This window comes from Myotis daubentonii, chromosome 1 (genome assembly GCF_963259705.1).
Source record: "Myotis daubentonii chromosome 1, mMyoDau2.1, whole genome shotgun sequence".
Lineage (NCBI taxonomy): Eukaryota > Metazoa > Chordata > Mammalia > Chiroptera > Vespertilionidae > Myotis > Myotis daubentonii.
Window position 1 is genome coordinate 91,936,415 of NC_081840.1, and position 26,206 is coordinate 91,962,620.

General features: G+C 41.6%; 1 protein-coding gene and 1 pseudogene across 8 annotated transcripts in view; both read left to right on the forward strand.

Moving 5' to 3' along the window:
• Positions 1-26,206, forward strand: part of MIPOL1 (mirror-image polydactyly 1) — a 342,087-nt gene that overhangs the window by 239,419 nt on the left and 76,462 nt on the right. The window lies entirely within an intron of this gene.
• On the forward strand, positions 17,101-17,784 carry LOC132225943 (peptidyl-prolyl cis-trans isomerase A-like; annotated as a pseudogene).

Sequence of the window (26,206 nt, forward strand, 5' to 3'; positions counted from 1 at the left end):
CTAGAGGCCCAGTGCACAAAATTCAAAATTCATGCACTGGGTGGGCCTAAGCCTACAGTCGGACAGCCTTAGCGCTGCTGCAGAGGCAGGAGAGGCTTCCACCACCACCACTGTGCTCACCAGTCTTGAGCCCGGCTTTTGGCTGAGCGGCACTCCCCCTGTGGGAGCACACTGAACACCAGGGGGCAGCTCCTGCATTGAGTGTCTGCCCTCTGGCAGACAGTGCCAGTCATAGCAACCGGTCATTCCACTGTTTGGTCAATTTGCCTATTAGCCTTTTATTATGTAGGACTAGAAGCCTGGTGCACAAATTCGTGCATGGGTGGAGTCCAGCCGGCCAGCCCCAATGGGGGCCAAAGGGGCCAGGCGAGTGGTTAGCTGGCCAGCCCTGCCCCCAATCAGGGGAGGGGGGCGATTAGGGATGGGGCCAGCCAGGGAGAGGGGCCATGGGCAGTTGGCCTGCTGGGGTACGGTGGGTGGGCCAATTGGGGACAATCAGGGTGTGGGAGGCCAGCCATGGGGAGGGGCCACAGGAGATAGACCAGCCCCCTCTGCCCCAATCTGCCTGGGGCCAGCTGGGGAGAGGCCACCCCCTGATCAGGCTGATTGGCCAGCCACAGTGCATCATAGCAACCGGTCATTCCGGTCACTCGGTGGTTCTAGTTGTTCCAGCATCCCGGTCGCTTGGTTTTATATAGAGAGATTTTTTAAAGAAATAGGCTATATTATAGAATACCTCCCTCATCACATGGTTGCAAACCGGATATGCTCTTAAAAAGAAAACAAAAAAAAGTGTATCAGAAAACAAAATGCTTCTCAAAACATGTTTCATGTCATTACTTTAATCACTACAACAGAAAGAAAATCCCAGCTAGGTCCAGTAGCCCTTTATGATTCTTCCATACTTGCACCCCTTCCTTTGAAGGGGGACAGCCTTTACCATAGCAATAGTAGCAGTAGCCAGTGTGGGCTGATGTAGGCCTGGAGAAGTATTGCAGAGGGTAACACATACTCTGAAACAAGAATGTGAGTCGGGGTGTCTTGTTTATGCTGCTTAGTTTGACACTGCTTTTTCTAAGTTCTAGTATCATGTTGTTTATCTATAAAGTGCATACTGAGTCACCTGCAGGAAATTACATTATTTTTAATTAATGTTACTATAAATAAGTTCTATTGTGTAGGAAAATTCTTTTTTAAAAAATTTTATTGTTTAAAGTATTACACATAGTAGTACATATATCTCCTTTTTCCCCCGATTGACCTTCCCCCAGCCTCCCTTACTCCCTGTCACATGCCCTCATCCTACCCCTCCCCCCCCCAGTGTCTTGTGTCCATTGGTTGTGCTTATATGCATGCATACAAGTCCTTTGGTTGATGTCTTTCACCCCTCCCCAACACTCCCCAGCCTTCCCCCTGTAATTTGACAGTCTGTTTGATGCTTTACTGCCTCTGTATCTATCTTTTTGTTCATCAGGTTATAATGTTCTCTTTTTTTTAAAATATATTTTATTGATTTTTTACAGAGAGGAAGGGAGAGAGACAGAGATTTAGAAACATCGATGAGAGAGGAACACCGATCAGCTGCCTCCTGCACGTCTCCTACTGGGGATGTGCCCGCAACCCAGGTACATGCTCCTGACCGGAATTGAACCCGGGACCCTCCAGTCCGCAAGACGACGCTCTATCCACCGAGCCAGACCGGTTTCGGCAGGTTATAATGTTCTTTATCTTCCACAAATGAGTGAGATCATCTGGTATTTTTCTTTCATTGCCTGGCTTATTTCACTTGGCATGATGCTCTCCTGTTCTTACCATTTGTTGCTGAAAATGGTAAGAATTCCACTTTTTTATAGCAGCATAGTATTCCATTGTGTAGATGTACCATGGTTTTCTGATCCACTCATCTGCTGATGGGCACTTAGGCTATTTCCAAATCTTAGCTATGGTGAATTGTGCTGCTATGAACATAGGGGTGCATATATCCTTTCTGATTGTTCTTTCTAGTTTCTTGGGATATATTCCTAGAAGTGGGATTACTGGGTCAAATGGCAGTTCCATTTTTAGTTTTTTGAGGAAACTCCATACTGTTCTTCACAGTGACTGCACCAGCCTGCATTCCCACCAGCAGTGCACGGGGGTTCCTTTTTCTAAGCATCCTCGCCAGCACTTGTCATTTGTTGATTTGTTGATGATTGCCATTCTGGCAGGTGTGAGATGGACCCGCATTGTCATTTTGATTTTCATCTCTCGGATAATTAGTGACTTTGAGCATGTTTTCATATGTCTCTTGACCTTCCTTCTGTATGTCCTCTTTTGAAAAGTATCTATTTAGGTCCGTTGCCCACTTTTTGATTGGATCATTTATCTTCCTTTTATTAAGCTGTATGAGTTCCCTGTAAATGTTGGATATTAAACCTTTATCAGTGATAATATTTGCAAATATGTTCTCCCATATAGTGGGCTTTCTTGTTATTTTGTTGATGCTTTCTTTTGCTATGCAAAAGCTTTTTCTTTTGATGTAGTCCCTTTGTTTATTTTCTCTTTAGTTTCCATTGCTGTAGGATAGGGATTGGTAAAGAAATTGCTCCGGCATATGTCTGAGATTTTGCTGCCTGTGGATTCCTCTAGTATTTTTATAGTTTCCTGTCTTATGTTTAAGTCCTTTATCCATTTGGAGTTTATTTTTGTGTATGGTGTAAGTTGGTGGTCTAGTTTAATTTTTTTGCATGTATCTGTCCAGTTTTCCCAACACCATTTATTGAAGAGACTGTCTTGACTCCATTGTATGTTCATGCGTCCTTTGTCAAATATTAATTGAGCATAGTGGTTCGGGTCAATATCTGGGTTCTCTGTTCTATTCCATTGATCTATATGTCTGTTCTTGTGCCAATACCAGGCTGTTTTGAGAACAGTGGCATTGTAATGCAGCTTAAAACCTGGTATTGAGATCCCACCTACTTTGTTCTTTCTCAGGATTGCTGTGGCTATTTGGGGTCTTATTTTGTTCCAGATGAATTTTTGGAGAGTTCTTTCTAGGTCTGTGAAATATGCCGTTGGTATTTTAATGGGGAATGCATTGAATCTATAGATTGTCTTGGGTAGTATAGATATTTTAATAATGTTGATTCTAACAATCCATGAACATGGTATGTTCTTCCATCTGTTTATGTCTTCCTCTATCTCTTTTCTCAGTGTCCTGTAGTTTTCCGCATATAGGTCCTTTACCTTCTTAGTTAAGTTTATTTCTAGGTATCTTAATTTTTTTGATGTGATGGTAAATGGGATTGCTTTTTTAGTCTCTCTTTCTGTAAGTTCACTATTGTTGTATAGAAATGCCATAGATTTCTTGGCGTTAATTTTGTATCCTGCTACATTGCCGGATTCATTTATTAACTCTAATAGTTTTTTGATGGAGTCTTTAGGGTTTTTTATGTACACTATCATGTCATCTGTGAATAATGACAGTTTTACTTCTTCTTTTCCAATTTGGATGCCTTTTATTTCTTCTTCTTGTCTAATCACAATAGCTAATACTTTCAGTACTATGTCAAACAGGAGTGGTGAGAGTGGGCATCCCTGTCTTATTCCTGTTCTTAGAGGAATTAGTTTTTGCCCATTGTGTATGATGTTGGCTGTGGGTTTGTCATATATGGCTTTTATTATGTTGAGGTATGATCCTTCAATTCCCACCTTGCTGAAAGTTTTCATAAAAAATGGGTGTTGGATTTTGTCAAATGCCTTTTCTGCATCAATTGATATGACTATGTGGTTTTTATCTCTGAATATGTTTATGTGATGTACCACGTTTATTGATTTGTGGGTATTATACCATCCTTGCATCCCTGGGGATAAATCCTACTTGGTCATGGTGTATGATCTTTCTGATGTACTGCTGGATCCTGTTTGCAAAGATTTTGTTGAGGATTTTGGCATCTATGTTCATGAGGGATATTGGCCTGTAATTCTCTTTCATTGTGTTGTCTTTACCTGGTTTTGGTATTAGGGTGATGCTGGCTTCATAGAATGAGCTTGGAAGTGTTCCTTCCTCTTGAATTTTTTGTAGTAGTCTGAGGAGGATAGGTTTTAGTTCTTCCTTGAATATTTGGTAAAACTCCCCTGTGAAGCTGTCTGGTCCCGGGCTTTTGTTTGCTGGAAGCTTTTTTTTTTTTTTTTTTTTTAGTGGATCTTTTATTTTATTTTTTTTATTTATTTTTTTTTTCATGGAGACTGGCTGTTTATTATTTTTTATTTTTTTTTTATTGCTTAAAGTATTACAAAGGGTATTACATATGTATCCATTTTATCCCCCCGCCCTAGACAGTCCCCTAGCCTCCCCTATCCCCCAGTGTCTTATGTCCATTGGTTATGCTTATATGCATGCATACAAGTCCTTTAGTTGATCTCTTACCTCCCTACCTCCTGCCCCCCAACCTTCCCCGGCCTTCCCGCTGCAGTTTGACAATCTGTTTGAGGCAGCTCTGCCTCTGTATCTATTATTGTTCAAAAGTTTATAATGGTCTCTATTGTCCATGAATGAGTGAGATCATGTGGTATTTTTCCTTTATTGACTGGCTTATTTCACTTAGCATAATGCTCTCCAGTTCCATCCATGACGTTGCAAATGGTAAGAGTTCCTTCCTTTTTAGAGCAGCATAGTATTCCATCGTGTAGATGTACCACAGTTTTCTAATCCATTCATCTACTGATGGGCACTTAGGCTGTTTCCAGATCTTAGCTATGGTGAATTGTGCTGCTATGAACATAGGGGTGCATATATCCTTTCTGATTGGTGTTTCTGGTTTCTTGGGATATATTCCTAGGAGTGGGATCACAGGGTCAAATGGGAGTTCCATTTTCAGTTTTTTAAGGAAACTCCATACTGTCTTCCATAGTGGCTGCACCAGTCTGCATTCCCACCAGCAGTGCACAAGTGTTCGTTTTTCTCCACATCCTCTCCAGCACTTGTCGTTTGTTGATTTGTTGATGATAGCCAGTCTGACAGGTGTGAGATGGTACCTCATTGCTGTTTTGATTTGCATCTCTCGGATGATTAGTGACTTTGAGCATGTTTTCATATGTCTCTTGGCTTTCTGAATGTCCTCTTTTGAAAGGTGTCTATTTAGGTCCTTTGCCCATTTTTTGATTGGATTGTTTATCTTCCTTTTGTTAAGTTGTATGAGTTCCCTATAAATTTTGGAGATTAGGCCCTTATCAGATATGACATTGGCAAATATGTTTTCCCACACAGTGGGTTTTCTCGTTGTTTTGTTGATGGTTTCTTTTGCTGTGCAGAAGCTTTTTATTTTGATGTAGTCCCATTTGTTCATTTTTTCATTAGTTTCAAGTGCCCTAGGAGCTGTATCAGTGAAGAAATTGCTTCGGCATATGTCTGAGATTTTGTTGCCTTTGGATTCTTCTAGAATTTTTATGGTTTCCCATCATACATTTAAGTCCTTTATCCATTTTGAGTTTATTTTTGTGTATGGTGTAAGTTGGTGGTCTAGTTTCATTTTCTTGCATATATCTGTCCAATTTTCCCAACACCATTTATTGAAGAGACTATCTTGCCTCCATTGTATGTTCTTGCCTCCTTTGTCAAATATTAATTGAGCATATTGGTTCGGGCCGATTTCTGGACTATCTATTCTATTCCATTGATCTATATGCCTATTCTTGTGCCAATACCAGGCAGTTTTGAGAACAGTGGCTTTGTAATACAACTTGATATCTGGTATTGAGATCCCACCTACTTTGTTCTTTTTCAGGATTGCTGCAGCTATTCGGGGTCTTTTTTTATTCCAGATGAATTTTTGGAGAGTTCGTTCTAGATCTCTGAAGTATGCCGTTGGTATTTTAATGGGAAGTGCGTTGAATTTATAGATTGCTTTGGGTAGTATGGACATTTTAATGATGTTGATTCTACCAATCCATGAACACGGTATGTTCTTCCATCTGTTTATGTCTTCCTCTATATCTTTTTTCAACGTCCTGTAGTTTTCTGAGTAGAGGTCTTTTACCTCTTTAGTTAAGTTTATTCCTAGGAGAACCAAGATGGCGGCATAGGTTAACGCCGGAGTTTGCTGCTTTGAACAACTACTTCAAAAGTGAAACCAAAAAACGGAAGGGACATCACCCAGAACCACAGGAACGCTGGCTGAGTGGAAGTCCTACAACTTGGAGGAAAGAGAAACGCATACGGACACTCAGAGGAGGCGCAGTGCTGAAGTCAAATTCTGAGGTGCGGAGTTCGCGGAGCGGGCTGGCGGCGGAGGGCATGGTTGTTGTTTTCAATCGGGAGGGAGTCGCAGACTCTGAGCACCAGATCCGGGCGAGTCTTTAGGGACCCAGACTCAAACGGGAGAATCGGGACTGTCTGGCCTCGGTCAGAGCGAGTGCAGCTTTCTCTCCCAGCTTTGCAGCGGGTGCTGGGACTCAGAGAGGCAGAGCCCCTGGGGACAGGACTGAGAGCCGCCATAACTGCTCTCTCCGGCCCACCCTGTTGATCCTGTGCGACCCGCCCCGCCCAAGCCCTGCACAGAGGCATTTGCCGGATAGCCTCAGGCAAAGGCTAGATTAGCACCTCCCTAGAGGACAGAAGTTCTCTCACTGCTGACACAGCCGATTCTCATAGCCACTTGGCCTGGAGGTCAAACCCTCCCTGGAATTAGCTACAACAATCAAGATTTATCTATAAGACTGCGAACAAAGACCACTAGGGGGTGCACCAAGGAAGCATAACAAAATGCGGAGACAAAGAAACAGGACAAAATTGTCAATGGAAGAAATAGAGTTCAGAACCACACTTTTAAGGTCTCTCAAGAACTGTTTAGAAGCTGCCGATAAACTTAATGAGATCTACACGAAAACTAATAAGACCCTCGATCTTATATTGGGGAACCAACTAGAAATTAAGCACACACGGACTGAAATAACGAATATTATACAGATGCCCGACAGCAGACCAGAGGAGCGCAAGAATCAAGTCAATGATTTGAAATGCGAGGAAGCAAAAAACATCCAACCGGAAAAGCAAAATGAAAAAAGAATCCAAAAATGCGAGGATAGTGTAAGGAGCCTCTGGGACAGCTTCAAGCATACCAACATCAGAATTATAGGGGTGCCAGAAGATGAGAGAGAGCAAGATATTGAAAACCTATTTGAAGAAATAATGACAGAAAACTTCCCCCACCTGGTGAAAGAAATGGACTTACAGGTCCAAGAAGCGCGGAGAACCCCAAACAAAAGGAATCCAAAGAGGACCACACCAAGACACATCATAATTAAAATGCCAAGAGCAAAAGATAAAGAGAGAATCTTAAAAACAGCAAGAGAAAGAAACTCAGTTACCTACACGGGAATACCCATACGACTGTCAGCTGATTTCTCAACAGAAACTTTGCAGGCCAGAAGGGAGTGGCAAGAAATATTCAAAGTGATGAATACCAAGAACCTACAACCAAGATTACTTTATCCAGCAAAGCTATCATTCAGAATTGAAGGTCAGATAAAGAGCTTCACAGATAAGGAAAAGCTAAAGGAGTTCATCACCACCAAACCAGGATTATATGAAATGCTGAAAGGTATCCTTTAAGAAGAGGAAGAGGAAGAAAAAGGTAAAGATACAAATTATGAACAACAAATATGCATCTATCAACAAGTGAATCTAAGAATCAAGTGAATAAATAATCTGATGAACAGAATGAACTGGTGATTATAATAGAATCAGGGACATAGAAAGGGAATGGACTGACTATTCTTGGGGGGGAAAGGGGTGTGGGAGATGTGGGAAGAGACTGGACAAAAATCGTGCACCTATGGATGAGGACAGTGGGTGGGGAGTGAGGGCGGAGGGTGGGGCGGGAACTGGGAGGAGGGGAGTTATGGGGGGAAAAAAGAGGAACAAATGTAATAATCTGAACAATAAAGATTTAATTAAAAAAAAAAAAGTTTATTCCTAGGTAGCTTAATTTTTTTTGGTGCGATGGTAAACGGGATTGTTTTTATAATCTCTCTTTCTGAAAGTTCACTATTGGTGTATAGAAATACCTCAGATTTCTTGGGGTTAATTTTGTATCCTGCTACATTGCCAAATTCATGTATTAAGTCTAGTAGCTTTTTGATGGAATCTCTAGGGTTTTGTATGTATAATATCATGTCGTCTGCAAATAAGGACAGTTTTACTTCCTCTTTTCCAATTTGGATGCCTTTTATTTCTTCTTCTTGCCGAATTGCAATGGCTAACACTTCCAGTACTATGTTGAACAGGAGTGGTGAGAGGGGGCATCCCTCTCTTGTTCCTGTTTTTAGGGGAAATGGTGTTAGTTTTTGTCCATTGAGTATGATGTTGGCTGTGGGCCTGTCATATATGGCTTTTATTATGTTGAGGTATGATCCTTCTACTCCCACCTTGCTGAGAGTTTTTATCAAAAATGGGTGTTGAATTTTGTCAAATGCTTTTTCTGCATCAATTGATATGACCATGTGGTTTTTTTATTTCAATTTGTTTATGTGATGTATCACGTTTATTGATTTGCGGATATTGTACCATCCTTGCATCCCTGGGATAAATCCTACTTGGTCATGGTGTATGATCTTTCTGATGTACTGCTGGATCTGATTTGCTAAGATTTTGTTGAGGATTTTGGCATCTATGTTCATGAGGGATATTGGCCTGTAATTCTCTTTCATTATGTTGTCTTTACCTGGTTTTGGTATTAGGGTGATGCTGGCTTCATAGAATGAGCTTGGAAGTGTTCCTTCCTCTTGAATTTTTTGTAGTAGTCTGAGGAGGATAGGTTTTAGTTCTTCCTTGAATGTTTGGTAAAACTCCCCTGTTAAGCCGTCTGGTCCTGGGCTTTTGTTTGCTGGAAGCTTTTTGATGACTGCTTCAATTTCTTCCATAGTTATTGGCCTGTTGAGATTTTTAGATTCTTCCTGATTGAGTTTTGGAATGTTGTATTTTTCTAGGAATTTGTCCATTTCCTCCAGGTTGTCTAGTTTGTTGGAGTAAAGCTGTCCATAGTATTTTTTAACAATCATTTGTATTTCTGTGGGGTCTGTTGTTATTTCGCCTCTATCGTTTCTGATTTTGTTTATTTGGGTCCTCTCTCTCTGCTTCTTGGTGAGTCTGGCTAGAGGTTTGTCAATCTTGTTTATCCTTTCAAAGAACCAGCTCTTGGTTTCGTTGATTTTCTGTATTGTTTTTTTGGTCTCTATGTCATTTATTTCTGCTCTAATCTTTATTATCTCCTTCCTTCTGCTCACTCTGGGGTTTTCTTGTTGCTCTCTTCCTAATTCTTTGAGTTGTAGAGTTAGATGATTTACTACCATTTTTTCTTGTTTTTTGAGATAGGCCTGTAGAGCTATAAACTTCCCTCTCAGGACTGCTTTCATTGTGTCCCATAGGTTTTGGATTGTTGTGTTTTCATTGTCATTAGTTTCCAGGATGTTTTTAATTTCTTCTTTGATCTCATTGGTAACCCAATCAATATTTAATAGCATGCTATTCAGCTTCCAGGTGTTTGAGTATTTTGGGTTGTTTTTATTGTAGTTTATTTCTAATATTATGCCATCGTGGTCTGCGAAGACGCTTTTTATGATTTCAATCTTCTTGAATTTGGGGATACTTTGCTTGTGACCCAACATATGGTCTATTTTTGAATATGTCTTATGAGCATTTGAGTAGAATGTATATTCCGTGGCTTTGGGGTGAAGTGTTCTGAAGATGTCTATTACGTCCATCTGATCCAGTGAGTCATTTAGGATTGCTGTATCTTTGCTGATTGTTTGTTTAGAGGGCTTATCCAGTGCTGTCAGTGGTGTATTAAAGTCTCCTACTATGATTGTATTGTTGTCGATCTCTCCTTTGATATCTTCCAGGAGTTTATTTATGAATTTGGGTGCTCCTGCATTGGGTGCATATATGTTTACCAGGGTTATATCTTCTTGTTGTATTGATCCCTTTAGTATTATGAAGTGGCCTTCCTTATCTCTTGTTATGGCCTTCACTTTGAGGTCTATTTTGTTCGATATAAGTATTGCTACCCCAGCTTTCTTTTCCTTTCCATTTGCCTGAAAGATATTTTTCCATCCTTTCACTTTCAGTCTGTGTGAGTCCCTTCTAATGAGGTGGGTTTCTTGTAGACAGCAGATGTATGGGTCATGTTTTTTTATCCATTCAGCCACTCGATGTCTTTTGTTTGCAGCATTTAGTCCGTTTACGTTTAAAGTTATTATTGAAAGGTACTTGTTTGTAGCCATTTCTTTTTTTATGTGGCTGTTTTCTTTCTGAGCTTTTTATTTCTTATTTTTATACCAGTCCCTTTAGCATTCCTTGCATTGCTGGCTTGGTGGTGACAAACTCCCTTAGCCTTTTTTTGTCTGTGAAGCTTCTTATTTCCCCTTCAAGTTTGAATGATAGCCTTGCTGGATAGAGTATTCTTGGATTCAGTCCTTTGCTTTGCATCACTTTGTAAATTTCAGTCCATTCTTTTCTGGCCTGATGTGTTTCTGTTGAGAAATCATTTGACAGTCTAATGGGAGATCCCTTGTATGTAACTTTCCGTCTCTCTCTTGCAGCCTGGAAGATTCTCTCTTTGTCCTGAACATTTGCCATGGTGATTATCATTATGGTGTGGGTCTTTTCGGGTTCACCTTGTTTGGGACTCTCTGGGCTTGTGTGACTTTTTTCTTCCCCACCTCAGGAAAGTTTTCTGATATTATTTCTTCAAGTAGGTTTTCTAATCCTTGTTCATCCTTCTGTTGTTCTGGTACTCCTATTATTCGTATGTTGTTTCGTTTCATGTTGTCCCAAAGCTCCCTTAGGCTCTCCTCCTGTCTTTTAATTTTTTTCTCCAATTGCAGTACATTTTGGGTGTGTTTTGCTTCCTTGTCTTCTAATTCACTAATTCGGTCCTCCGCTTCTCCTAGTCTACTGTTGATACTTTCAATGGAGTTTTTCATTGCAGCTATATCACTCTTCATTTCTTCTTGGGTCTTACTTAAGTCGTTGATTTTTTCATCCGTTTCTTCTAGCTTCTTCCATATGTTATCGATTTTTTAATCTGTTTCTTCTTGCTTCTTGCAGAGGTTGTCGATTTTTTCCTCCATCCGGTTTATGCACTCTAGGACCCTTATTCTGAATTCTTTATCTGTCATGTTGCATGCCTCTGTATTACTTAGCTTCTTTTCTGGAGAGTCCTCCTTCTCTTTCCTTTGGGGGCTTCTTTGTCTACCCATGTTTGATCTCACTGACATATCTAGACGTTGAGTCGTTTAGTGGTTGCTCCCTTGGTGGCAGTGACTCCTTGGTCTGTGGTTGCTCTTTGGGCGGTTGCGTTAGCAGCTGCTCTTCAGTTGGCAGCAGCTCCTCTGGTGGGTGCTGTTCACAGCTGTGGTGGCTCTTCTGGCTGGTGGGGCGAGGTTTCACGTACAGCTGCTGTTCCTCAGCAGAGGATGTGGTGCTCAGGAGGTTGCTGTTGCTTGGATCTGCTGTGTTGATTTAAAGGCACAAAATACAACACAACAAGGCACCATGTACCAGGCACTATACACAAATATATTCACGATATTAATAACCCCACGTAAAGGTGACCACCTGAATTAAGAGAATTAGGGGATAAGGAAGAAGGAAGAGAAAAATATAAAAGAGAAAAAAGAAAAGAAAAGTAGGGACCAAAAAAAGGAGTGCAAAAATGAAATTGGGAAAAAGGAGGGGGGAAAATAAAAGCGAGAAAAGAAAAAAAAAAAAAGAGCGAAAAGAGAGAATGAAGTGGAAGACGAGAAGAGACTTTTTATATGAGGAGAATACTCCTATAGAACAGCCATTAATCCCAACAAATTCCAGCAACAGCTCCCTGGATATGAATGCAAACTAGAAACAACTAATAATATAACGATGAAAATAGAATGGAGAACACTAATCCCAAAATAAAATAAAGAGAAAATAAAATGGCACTTTAAAAAATGGTAAAATGGTAGGAGTAATAATACTGGTTAAGAATAAGAAGGTAGTAATTAAAAGGATAAAATCAGGTGATGGAAAAAGAAGAAAAAAAAAGGAAAAAAATTGGTTTCTTAGTTAAAAAGTGAAAAAAGAAAAAAAAAATTGCAGTAGTGAAGGTCCTTCGGTTCTTCTCTTCTTCAGTCTGGCTCGCCTTTAGTCCTGCCAGGTATTCAGGAGAGTGTTGAGTTTCCCTGCGATATACTGTTCCTCTGTGTTGTAAACCACAGTCCTTATTTTAAAGCAGGCCGCATTTATTTCCCAGACTGCCTTGTTTTGTGTTTAGCAAAGAGTCAGTTTGTGGGTCAGCCTCTGGGTGGCAGTGTTCTGGGGTTGGCCTCTGAGGCTATAGGGCCTCTGTCCAGTGGAAGTTCACTGCCCAGAGCTGACTGCCTAATAGTTAGTTACAGGCACTATGTTGTTGCTGGGATTGAAAATCCCTCTATAGGCCAGACCCTGTTCTATTTTTTTTTAATTAAATCTTTATTGTTCACATTATTACATTGGTTCTTCTTTTTTCCCCCCATAACTCCCCTCCACCCAGTTCCCACCGCACCCTCCGCCCTCATTCCCCACCCACTGTCCTCATCCATAGGTGCACGATTATTGTCCAATCTCTTCCCTCACCCCCCACACCTCTTTCCTCCCCAAGAATAGTCAGTCCATTCCCTTTCTATGTCCCTGATTCTATTATAATCACCAGTTCATTCTGTTCATCAGATTATTTATTCACTTGATTTTTAGATTCACTTGTTGATAGATGTGTATTTGTTGTTCATAATTTGTATCTTTACCTTTTTCTTCTTCTTCCTCTTCTTAAAGGATACCTTTCAGCATTTCATATAATCCTGGTTTGGTGGTGATGAACTCCTTTAGCTTTTCCTTATCTGTGAAGCTCTTTATCTGACCTTCAATTCTGAATGATAGTTTTGCTGGATAAAGTAATCTTGGTTGTAGGTTCTTGGTATTCATCACTTTGAATATTTCTTGCCACTCCTTTCTGGCCTGTATAGTTTTCTGTTGAGAAATCAGCTGACAGTTGTATGGGTACTCCCTTGTAGGTAACTGACTTTCTCTTGCTGCTTTCAGGATTCTCTCTTTGTCTTTTGCTCTCAGCATTTTAATTATGATGTGTCTTGGTGTGGTCTTCTTTGGCTTCCTTTTGTTTGGGGTTCTCTCCACTTCCTGGACTTGTAAGTCTATTTCTTTCACCAGGTAGGGGAAGTTTTCTGTCATTATTTCTTCAAATAGGTTTTCAATATCTTGCTCTCTCTCTTCTTCTGGCACCCCTGTAATTCGGATGTTGGTCCACTTGAAGCTGTCCCAGAGGCTCCTTACCCTATCTTCGTATTTTTGGATTCTTTTTTCATTTTGCTTTTCCAGTTGGGTGTTTTTTGCTTCTTCGTATTTCAAATCTTTGACTTGATTCTTGCGATCCTCTGGTCTGCTGTTGGGAGTCTGTATAATATTCTTTATTTCAGCCAGTATATGCTTAATTTCTAGTTGGTTCTTTATCACAATATCAAGGGTCTCACTAGATATCTTGAGGGTCTCATTAAGTTTATCGGCGGTTTCTAGAAAATTCTTGAAAAACCTTAAAAGTGTGGTTTTGAACTCTATATCCAGCAGTTTGCTTTCCTCCATTTCTGTCATTTGTGTCCTGTTTCTTTGTCTCAGCATTTTTTTATGCTTCACTGTGTCAATAGAGTGGCTTTCTGTGCTAAGTGTCCTATAGGGCCCAGTGCCTCAGCCTCCCCAATTACCTGTGGTAGACACTCTTGGTGCACCCCCTGTGCGCTTTGTGCACAGTCTTGTTGTAGTTAAGCCTTGATTGTTGTAGGTAACAGTGGGAGGATTTGACCTCCAGGCCAATTGGCTGTGAGAATCAGCTGTGTCTATGGTGGGAGAACTTCTGTGCTGAAGACACCCTTATGGGGCAAGACTTGCTTCAGTGGGGCTTTGGTGCTCACTGAGTCTGCCCCCTGAGTGTGTCCCTTATAGATCTGAGGAGTTGTAATTAGATGGTCCCACTCTGACTACTGGGTACACTGGCTCTTGGATCTCTAAGGAAGTGCTAATCTAGCCTCTGCCTGAGGCTACCCAGCAGAAGCCAGCTGTAAAGCAATGCAAGTTGCCCTGGGGCCTTGGGGCAGCTGCAGTTTGTTAAGTAATTTTCAGATTACAAAGGGTCTGGCCTTTCATATGCAAAAGCCTCCGTGCAGGGCTTGGGCGGGGTGGAGTCCCAGGGGATCAACAGGGCGGGCTGGGTGAGCAATATGGCTGCTCTCAGTCCTGTCCTCAGAGGCCCCGGCAATCGCTGCGAGTGCCTCCGAGAGAAAGCTGCCCTTGAGTTCCAACCGATGCCAGACAGTCCCGTTTCTCCCATATGAATCTGGGTCCCCAGAGACTCGCCCGGAACTGGAGCTCAGAGCCTGAGACTCCCTCCCGCTTGAAAAAGTCAATCATGTCCTCAGCTGCCAGCCCTCTCCGCATGCACCTCCGCACCTTTGTATTTTACTTCCGCACCTCCTCTGAGTGTCATTATGCTTTTCTCTTTCCTTCTAGTTGTAGAATTTCCAATCAGCCAACCTTCCTGTGGTTCTGGATGATGTCTGTTATGTCTTTTAGTCGTATTTTTGAAGTGGTTGTGTGAGGCAGCAATCTCCGGTGTTTACCTATGCCGCCATCTTGGTTTCTCCCTGTTTGCTGGAAGCATTTTGATTACTATTTCAATTTCTTCTGTAGCTATTGGCCTATTGAGATTTTTAGATTCTTCCTGATTGAGTTTTGGAAGGTTGTATTTTTCTAGGAATATGTTCATTTCCTCCAGGTTGTCCAGTTTGTTGGAATAGAGTTGTTCATAGTATATTTTAACAATCATTTGTATTTCTGTGGGGTCTGTTGTTATTTCTCCTCTTTCATTTCTCATTTTGTTTATTTGGGTCCTCTCTTTTTGCTTCTTGGTGAGCCTGGCTAGAGGTTCATCAATCTTGTTTATGCTTTCAAAGAACCAGCTCTTGGTTTTGTTGATCTTTTGTATTGTTTTTTTTTTTTTTGGTCTCTAAGTCATTTATCTCCACTCTGATTTTTATTTCCTTCCTTCTGCTTACACTGGGCTATTCTTGTTGCTCTCTTTCTAACTCTTTGAGTTGTAGGGTTAGGTAATTTATTGCCATTGTTTCTTGTTTTTTTGCAGTAGGCTTGTAGAGCTATGAACTTCCCTCTCAAGACTGCTTTCATTGTGTCCCATAGATTTTGGATTGTTGCGTTTTCATTGTCATTTGTTGCCACAATGGTTTTTATTTCTTCTTTGATCTCTCTGGTTACCCAGTGATTGTGTAATAGCATGCAATTTAGTCTCCATGTGTTTGATTTTTTTTTTGGATTGTTTTTCTTGTTGTTGATTTCTAGTTTTATGCCATTGTGATCTGAGAAGATGTTTGATACGATTTCTATCTTCATGAATTTGAAGAGACTTTGCCTGTGACCCAATATATGGTCTAACTTTGAAAATGACCCATGTGCTCTTGAGAAGAATGTATATTATGTGGTTTTGGGGTGAAGTGTTCTGAAGATGTCAATTAATTGCATTTGATCTAGTGAGTTATTTAGGATTGATGTTTCTTAGCTGATTTTTTGTTTAGAGGATTTGTCCAATGGTGATAGTGGGGTGTTAAAGTCCTCTTTACAGATTGACTGTGTTGCTGTCAATCTCTCCCTTGATATCCTCCAGAATTTTTTTTATGTATTTGGGTGCTCCTGTGTTGGGTGCGTATATGTTCACCAGAGCTATATTTTCTTGTTGGATTGCTCCCTTTAGTATTGTGAAGTGTTCTTCCTTATCTCTTGTTATGGCCTTCACTTTGAGATCAAATTTGTCAGATATAAGTATTGCTACCCCAGCTTTTTATTCATTTCCATTCGCCTGAAAAACCTTTTTCCATCCCTTCACCAGCAGTCTGTGTGCATCTTTTTTTCTGAGGTGGATTTCCTGTAGACAGAAGATATATGGGTCATGTTTTCTTATCCACTCAGTTACCCTATGTCTTTTGATGTGGCATTTAATCCATTAACATTTAAAGTTATTATTCATAGATACTTGTTTCTCGCCATTTTTATTCTTTACCCCTGTGTTCCTTCTTCGTTTCCTATTTCTTCTTTTTATAGCAGACCCTTTAGCATTTTCTGCATTGCTGGTTTGGTGGTAATAAACTCCCTTAGTCCTTTTTTATCTGTGAAGCTTCTGATTTCACCCTCAATTTTGATTGACAGCTTTGCTGGGTTCAGTATTCTTGGATTCAGACCCTTCCTTTGCATGACTTTGTATTTTTCACTCCATTCCCTTCTTGCCTGATGTATTTCTGTTGAGAAATCAGTCGCTAGTCTGATGGAGGATCCTTTGTAGGTAGCTTTCTGTCTCTCTCTGGCCGCTTTTAAGATTCTTACTTTGTCGTAGGTGTTTGCCAATTTAATTATTATGTGCCTTGGCATTGGTCTTTTCAGGTTCATTTTGTTTGGGACTCTGTGAGCTTCTTGGATTTGTGTGAGTTTTTTCTTCCCTATATCAGGGAAGTTTTCTATCATTATTTCTTCAAACTTGTTTTCTATTCCTTGCTCAGTTTCCTCTCCTTCTGGTACCCCTATTATGCAGATGTTTGTTTGTTTCGTGTTGTCCCAAAGTTCTCTTAGGCTCTCCTCCTGCTTTTTAATTTTTTTTTCTAGATGTTGCTCTGTTTTGGTATTTTTTCCTGCCTTGTCTTCTAGCTCACTAGTGCAGTCCTCTGCTTCTTCTAGTCTACTGTTGATGCTTTCTATTGAGTTCTTTATAGCAGCAATGTCATTTTTCATTTCCTCTTGGTTCTTACACATATTTTTGAATTTTTCTTCCATTCTTTTATCCACCTTATGACCTTTTCTATGAATTCTTTCTATGACAGGTTGCTAGCCTCCATTTCGTTTATTTCCTTTTCTGGTGATGCCTCCTTTTCTTTCATATGAGGGCTGTTTCTTTGTCTCCCCATAAACTCTCTTCTCCGGGTGTCTGGTTATGTAGTTCTCTCTCTCCTGCATTGATTTAAAGGCACAAAATATAGCTTTGCAGACGCTGCCACCCCAAAGCCGCCCATGACCAGCCATGGTGAACCCCACCGTGTACTTCGACATTGCCGCTGATGGCAAACCCCTTGGCCGCGTCTCCTTCGAGCTGTTTGCAGACAAAGTTCCAAAGACGGCAGAAAACTCTGTGCTCTGACCACTGGGGAGAAGGGAATTGGTTATAAAGGTTCCTGCTTTCACAGAATTATTCCGGGATTTATGTGCCAGGGTGGTGACTTCACAAGCCACAGTGGCACAGGCAGCAAGTCCATCTATGGGGAGAAATTTGAGGATGAGAACTTTGTCCTGAAACATACAGGTCCTGGCATCTTGTCCATGGCAAATGCTGGACCGAACACAAACGGCTCCCAGTTTCTCATCTGCACTGCCAATACTGAGTGGTTGGATGGCAAGCATTTGGTCTTCGACCAGGTGAAGGAAGGCATGGATATTGTTACAGCCATGGAGCGCTTGTGTCTAGGAATGGCAAGACCAGCAAGTAGATCACTCCAAGAAGAGGGGAAAAACTATTTATATGGGGAGAAAACTCCAATAGAACAGCCACTAATCCCAACAAATGCCAGCTACAAATACCTAGAGATGAATGCAAACTACAAACAACAACTAATATCAAGCAAGGCAGGGGAAAACAGAAGCAAAATACAAAACAAAAAGAAAAAGTGAAACAATCTCTCAAACAAGCATAAAAAATGATATAATCAACAGTCAAGCAAACAACAACAAAAGGACAGAGAGAAAAAAAATTGGATGGTGAAGAAAGAGAAGAGTGAGGTGTGTATGGACTTAGATCAGGGGATTGGAAATTAGATATATAAGTAGGGTGAAATTTTAACAGGGGGTAAAAAGAAGGAATAGGGAAAATCTAAAGCAGGAATAAGGTAAAAGAAACAGGACAACAAAAGGGGAAAAGTGAGGAAGAGAGTGTTGGCATAAAGGTAAAGTTGAGATAGAGTAAAATGATGCTAGAGGAAAGATGAAAATAGAATGTAGAACACTAATCCCAAAATAAAATAGACAATAAAATGACACTTTTTTAAAGAAAAGGTAAAATAGTAGTAGTAATAATACTGATTAAAAATAAAAATGTAATAATTAAAAAGGTAAAATCAACTGAGGAAAAAAAATTAGTTTCTTAAGTAAAAGATGAAATAAAAATAAAAATGTGCAGCAGTGAAGGTCATTCACTTCCTCTACTCTTCTGTTTGGCATACCTGTTTCCTAGTCAGGACAGTATTGAAGTTCCCTGTGTTCCGCTGCTCCTCAGTGTTGTAGGCCACAGTCCTGATTTTCAAGCAGGCAGTACTTCTTTGTTTCTTATGCTCCTTTATTTGTGTTTACACAGGAGTCAATTTGTGATTCAACCTCTGGGTGGCAGTGTTTCCGGATTGACCTCCGGGTCTTTAGGTCCTCTCTAGCTAATGTTTAGATTTTGTTTTCCCTGTGGCACTTAATAGTGGTTTGGGGGAATGGGTTACCCCAGAGCTGGTTCTCTGATAGTTATTCCCCCGCTCTGATCCCCAGGTTCCACAAAAACAACTTTCCCCTGCAGTTTCCTAGAGTATCCCCAATTGGCTGATCCTATGTATTGGGCTTAGTAATCAAAAGCAAGGATTTAAAGAGGGGGGAAAAAGAGAGAGAGAGAAAAGAGCCAGAGTAAGTGCGTGAACTCTGGCGCTGCGGAGCAAGTCTGTGCATACTCTTTTCCCCTTGGGTCTAAGCAGCGGCACACTGTTAACATTTTTAGGCCGCCCTTTTGCGCCCAGTTCAGCTATGGGTTGCTTTTTAGAGTTCCCTTCTGTTAGCAGCCCTGTGGCTCCCCTTCCACATTCCTGGATCACGCCAGCCCCAATGGCCGTGGAGTTTTCTGGGCACAGACTTCCTTGGATCCTCCAGCTCCGGCCATGTGTGTTTCTCTCTCCTGCCCAGACCACAGACCTCACCTCATCCCAGGTGAAATCTGACCTTTCAGTACAGGGGTGCAGAGCTCCTCTGAATCTGCGTGCTCGCGCCGCTTGGGACCCAGTGTTCCCGGGTTCGCAGCTGTACGCTGGGTGCCATTGTTGTAGATTCCCGGGATTTTCAGGCTCGGACAACATCCACTCTCCCCTTCAAGATGGTGTGGTCTCAGAGCGGGTCGCTCCGGGAGGGATCCCAGCAGCAGTGGAGGCTACCCGGTCAGGGGAACCCCGTCCGGCAACTCCCCACAGCCCCCCGGAGTATAGCTGTCCCTCAACTCACAAACACTCCCCGTGCGACCACACACTCTCCCTTCATTCTCTCACTCACGGCACTATCTTGCTGTCTGCCTTCCCGTCGGCAGCCATCTTCCTTCTCTCTCAGGAAAATTCTTTTAATTTGACTAAACTATTGACTTTTTTCTTAAATGATTGATTTACCAATAAATACATGTTAATAACAACTAGCAAAATCATTAGCAGCTTTCAGTCTCAATAGTTCACTTTGTTTCTTACAGATTAAATAGACTTAAAATCTTTACAAGGAAGTTAATATTGTTTATTGTGCTGTTGCCTTTTAAAATCAGTAGCGTATGGTTAATCAAGGGTATAAAACTTCCTAAAAGGATCTTAGAGAACTGAAAGTCTTCCTTTGCACTATTAATTATACTAAAAGAATAACAGGACCTCAAATTTCAAAATCAGTATTCTTTCACATGTAAGAACATCACTCATAGTTTTTGCTTTAATACTTGTTAATAAATATATATACTGTGTTCAAATTCCATGGCAGACATGGTCCTTTATATCTTCAAGTTTAAGTTCTTTAGGTATTTATATTTACCTAACTTTAACATTTTTTATCTCATATATGACATTCTCAAAGATCACTGTAAAATAATTTCTGTTGGTTTATGCCAACAAAAAAAGGAATAGCAGCGAGATCACATTCTTTCTTCTGTCACCTGAGGAGTATTTTTTACATTCCATACATTAGTACTTGATCAGACAAGTTGCTGAAATTTTCGCCATGTCAAAGTCATTTCTAAGAATTAATAGCTCTATTCCATTTTCTTTTCAACTCAATTGATATATCAATTTTAAAAATGGAAAAAAATCTTTGACAAAGATAATCCACCAATACGTGTCAAAATACTCAAATAAGATTACATACACTTAGGTTATATTTTAAGTAATTATGTGTGTCGTATAAGCTCTGACAAAATGCAGACTTCTGGAAAACACTGAAATAGCAAACACAGATTATTTAAAGAACTCTTATTGTTGTAAGAAGTGTTCAACAAGTTGAATGAAGGTAGAGAATTTGAATTTTATTTTCTCTTTTCTCTACCTGTCCTTCAGTGGAATTACTAATGAAATTTTTCTGCTTTATATACATGTTGATGTTAAGAATTAAAAATTTTCTCTGTGAAAAAATAGGAAGGAACATTATTGACCATGCTGGCCATATGGTATTCAAGATTTATAGTTCTTTTTTTCGGATTGAGTTTGTCAGTCCCTGTGCCAAAAGAGAATGTTTTTTGGATTGAGACAAAAGGATTTTTTCTTCTCCATCAAATACTTGCAGTCATACCATATTTTGTCTTTCTAATTTGAGCCATGACTTTCTTGTACAGTTGTTTCATCCTGTCTGAAATTTCTAATTACCTTTCTTTTTCTTGGATCGTGTGCTTTATTATTTCAGCTTTTCCCATCTTGTCACTCTTATTTTCTGTTTTATGTCGTTCCCTTTTGCGGCAAGCCCTCTATACTCCTGCATAAGCTGGACCTATTGCTGCTCTCTAGGCTGCTGCAGAGCTGTCATCCAGGATTTCTCTCTACCACTCTCCTGGGTTGGTTTTACTGTTTCTCGGATTGTTTCGTCTTTATTCCCTGTTCAAGTAACTACCCCCACTACCCCCCCCCCCAAAAAAAGGGTAGATGGTAGAGTTTTCTGAATATATAATTCAAATGTAAAACATTCATCTCTTCAAAACTTTTAAGGCATTACTCTTCTTTTTCTGCTTCCATTAACTGATTCCAAAATGATTCAAATTGGTCTTCCTTTGTAGACTCTTTTCATAAAAGATTTTAAATCTTTTCCAGCATGGCATTCTTAAATCTAATAAGGAGTTGTCAGAGAGTGGATCTTCTTTCATTTATTGTGTTCTATACTTATAGGTGCTTTCAATTTGAAGATTCTTGTCTTTCATCTCTGAGAAATGCTTCTTAAGATTATTTGATAGTTTTCTCCTCTGCTTTTTTCTTTCTAATGTCTCTTTCTGGTTTCCTAATTCCCAGGTGTTGTATATTCTGAACTGATTCTTTCCTATTTTTCTTTACATTTTATAAATCTTTAATTTTCTGATAAATGATTTTAGAAACCTCAACTTTATTTAAAGTTTGGGTTTTTTTTGGGGGGGGGGTCAGTAGATGAGTGTGCAGTTCAGTGGCATTAAGTACACTCACATTGTTGTGCATAGGATTGTTTAATGAGAGAAAAGTATATGTATATAATAGAAAAAGAATTGACATTCAACTGATTTTAAAAATCAAAGCATGACTTAAAGCAAAGGATTGTTTTTAAGGGGGAAACTATATAAAATAAATGTTCTGCTTAGTTGTACCAGTATTTGTCAAAGCATATCAAACAAATCATTATGAACCCTGAAGTTCTTTTGTCTGTTCTCTTTGCCTAGCACTTGACCACCAAGGGCTTGAGATGAAAAGAAAGAGATATGGCTACTCAACAGTCTCTCTTTTCAATGCAGTTGGAATAACAAAGTATGACATCTGGAACACAGCCAAGTGTTAGTTATTCATATCTTAAAATAATTTTAATGTAGATTTGCATTTATTAAAATTTGATAAGGTAGAAAAGCATGAATTACAGAAATAGTCTCATGAATATGAACAGCAAATGGATTAAAAGTGGCCATATCAAGCATTCCTCACTTGAAGTATTCTGCCAGCTCCTGAGTAATGCTTTGATTTGGTTTGAACCTTTTGTGTGTAACATTTTTTAGAGCAAGTCACTACAGTTCTTTCTGGATAATACAGGTCATGAGAAGTTCATTTGTAGGTGGGGCAGCTGTACTACTTTGGGGGACTGTCTTAATAGATCCATTTCATTAATTGTCATGAATTTTTTATTAACAAAACCAGTACATCAGGTTTAGCCAGCTAAAAACTGTTCTCATACTAGTAGTTGTTATCTTTATTGTCAGAAATAATATTACAAAAATAGGGAATTACTGCACATGCTTTAACTCTTGATTAAGCAGAGGAATGGCACTATCCATGAACAATAACTTAGGGGCATATTATCAAGTTGACATACGGTGTTTGGTTGTGCAACTCCCATTAACTTTAAAGCCCTGAGCTTTAATTTCAGTGTCTTCCAGTTAGGAATAATGCCATAACTGTCTGTTAGGTACTCTGAGTTAATGTGATTAATGTCAAGTAGCAGGATGTTCACTCTTTCTTCCTTAAGCTTTGTTCCTTAGGTATTCTTGGTTAAACAGCCTTTTAAGGAATTGCCTTTCAGAAACCAGGCAGAGGTATTAAGAAGCAGCAATAATAGTTTGAAAAATGAATTATGTTAGCATGTGTATTTTATTTACGTATGGAAGATTTTCTTTAATTTTAAGAAATTCCAAAAGCTTTCTTAGACATATGATAGGCAATTATAATATTACTAAAGGCCCAGTGCACGAATTCATGCACCAGTGGGGTCCCTCAGCCTGGCCTGCGGGATTCGACCAAAACTGGCTTTCCAACATGCCCGTAGGGCCGTGGTTGGCAAACCGCGGCTCTTTGGCCCCTTGAGTGTGGCTCTTCCACAAAATACCACGTGCGGGTGCACACGTACAGTGCAATTGAAACTTCGTGGCCCATGCACAGAAGTCGGTATTTTGCGGAAGAGCTGGTATTTTGTGGAAGAGCCACACTCAAGGGGCCAAAGAGCTGCATGTGGCTCACAAGCCGCGGTTTGCCGACCACTGCCCTAGGACTGCCATATTCCAAGAGGGTGCAGGCCAGGCCGAGGGACCCCACCGGTACACGATTGGGGCCGGGGAGAGACGCAGGCATTGGCCAGCTGGGGAGGGACCACGGGAGTGCTCCAGGGCATGCCTGGCCCGTCTCGCTCAGTCCCAATCTGCTGGACCTCAGCAGCAAGCTAACCTACCAGTCATCTGCCCCCTGGTGGTCAGTTCACATCATAGCGACTGGAAGACCAATCAACTGTTCCCTGGTGGTCAGTGAACATCATAGGGAGCGGTTGAGCAGTCTTAGCATATCATTAGCTTATTTGATTGGTTGAATGGCCAACCAGTCAACCGACACTTAGCATATTAGGCTTTTATTATATAGGACTAGAGGCCCGGTGCACAAAAATTTGTGCACTCGGGGGGGAGGGAGAGGTCCCTCAGCCCGGCCTGTGCCCTCTCGCAGTCTGGGACCCTTCGGGAGATAATGACCTGCTGGCTTAGGCCTGCTCCCGGGTGGCAGAGGGCAGGCCCAATGCCTAGGTGCAGCCCCTGGTCGGGCTCAGACCAGAGCTGATTGGGGAGTTGGGGTGCCGCCCCCTGTCATACACAGAGCAGGGTGGATCGGGAGGTTGAGATGCCACCCACAGTCACACTCAGGGTAGGGCCGATTGGGGGGTTGGGGTACCGCCCCCTGTCACACTCAAGGCAGGGTCGATGGGGAGGTTGCGGCGCCACCCCCTGTCATGCACAGAGCAGGGCCAATTAAGAGGTTAGAGCGCTGCCCCCTGTCACTCACAGAGCAGGGCCCATCAGGGGGGTTGGGGCTCCGTACCCTGTCACTCACAGAGCAGGGCCCATCAGGGGGGTTGGGGCTCCGTACCCTGTCACGCACAGAGCAGGGTCGATCAGGGGTTTGGGGAGCTCCCCCCTGTCATGCACAGAGCAGGGCCGATCAGGGGGTTGAGGAGCTCCCCCCTTTCACTCACAGAGTAGGGCCAATAGGGGAGTTGGGGCACCGCCCCCCTGTCACACACAGAGCAGGGCCAATCAGGGGGTTGGGGCGCCGCCATTGTCACACTCAGTGCAGGGCCAATGGGGAGGTTATGGCTCTACCCCGTCACAGACAGAGCAAGGCCCGTGGGGGGATGAGGGGGTTGGGGCGCCGCACCCTGTCACACACAGAGCCGCAGGGCGATCAGGGGGTTTGGGCGCTGCCCCCTATCAGGCACAGAGCAGGGCCAATCAGGGGGTTGGGGCGCCGCAGCCTGTCACACACAGAGCCGCAGGGCGACCAGGGGGTTGGGGAGCTCCCCCCTATCAGGCACAGAGCAGGGCTGATCAGGGGGTTGGGGCGCCTTCCCCTGTCATGAACAGAGCAGGGCGGATAGGGAGGTTGTGGCCCCGGCCCCTGTCACACACAGAGACGCAGGGCGATCAGGGGGTTTGGGCGCTGCCCCCTGTCACGCTGATCCTGGTGCCGGGAGGCCTCGCGGCTCCGCTGATCCCGGTGCTGGGAGGCATATTACCCTTTTACTATATAGGATAGAGGCCTGGTGCATGGGTGGGGGCCGGCTGGTTTGCCCTGAAGGGTGTCCTGGATCAGGGTGGGGTCCCCACTGGGGTGCCTGGCCAGCCTGGTTGTGGGGATGATGGTTGTTTGCAGCTGGTCAGACACCCTTCAGGGTGGGGGTCCCCACTGGGGTGCCTGGCCAGTCTGGGTGAGGGGCTGAAGGCTGTTTTCAGGCTGGCGGGTGACTGAAGCTCCCAACCGTTCCTTTTTTTTCTTTTTTATTCTGGGCCAGCTTTAGCTCTGTGGCTTGGCTCCAGCTCTTAGGCCTCGGCTGCTGAAAGCAGGTATCTGGTTTGTTTGGGTTCTATAATCGAAACACTGTTTCAGCTCCAGCTCTGAGATCCCGGCTGGCTGAAAGTAGGTTTCTGGGGTTTTGTTTAGCTTCTATATTTGTAACAATGTTTCAAACTGCAAGCTCAGAGGCCGGCAGCAGCAGGCGGGGAACGTTGGAGTCCTCCGTCACTTAAGCAAGCAAGCCTCATGTTCGCTTCAAGCTGCCTGGCTGCCGGCTGCCATCTTGGCTGGCAGTTAATTTGCATATCGCCCTGATTAGCCAATGGGAAGGGTAGCAGACGTACGCTAATTACCATGTTTTTCTTTTATTAGATAGGATTATTCCTGTGTTTTCTATATCAAGTTCATACCACTTTTTATTTTCCACCTCTTGTAAGATAATTAATAGGATGAATTATTATCTTTGTAAAAATGGTTTAAAAAGTGAAACAGGAAGAGGGTTAGTGGTTTTCTCTGGCTTCCTCAACTAATCGTTGATACACTACATAAAAAAATTTGTCACATGTACTGATTATATGTAATTAAACATGAATCATAAAATCTTACGGCTGAGAGAGTCCATAAAAAAATTTATTTTAATTAACAAAAATGACATAATTTTGGGAAAAGGCATATTATGATTGGAATTCTGGCTCACCCATTTACTTGGTTGAGTAAATTAGCCTCCTTAGCCTCCATTTTCTCATTTTACATGAAAATGATAACCACCTTTCAGGTTTATTGCACATAATGTGTATAATGCATAGATAGTACCCACATGAGCACACATAATATTGAAAGCACTCAATAAAATAATAGGCATCATTTTTGTAATTATTTGCAGATCTGGAAGTTAAACAGGGTCAGTTGAAGTAATCCTGTTACTTCACCTTATTAGTGGTGAGGATAGAATTAGAACCAATGTGTCCTAACCCAATTCATTGTTCTTTGCATATGCAATGTTATAATTATTGAGATTTTCTAGGCTATTTAGTCAGAATTATTCATTGGTGAAAACTCACTTTACTCAATAATATCATCATTATTTTTATCTGTCCCCAAAATTTAAAATTTGAATGTCTGTCAGTTAGGCCAGAATGCCTTTTTTTTTTTTTTCATGATATGTGTAAAGTATCCTGTTCTTTTTTAAAAAATATATTTTATTGATTTTTTTACAGAGAGGAAGGGAGAGGGATAGAGAGTTAGAAACATCGATCAGCTGCTTCTTGCACACCTCCTACTGGTGATGTGCCCACAACCAAGGTACATGCACTTGACCGGAATCGAACCTAGGATTTTT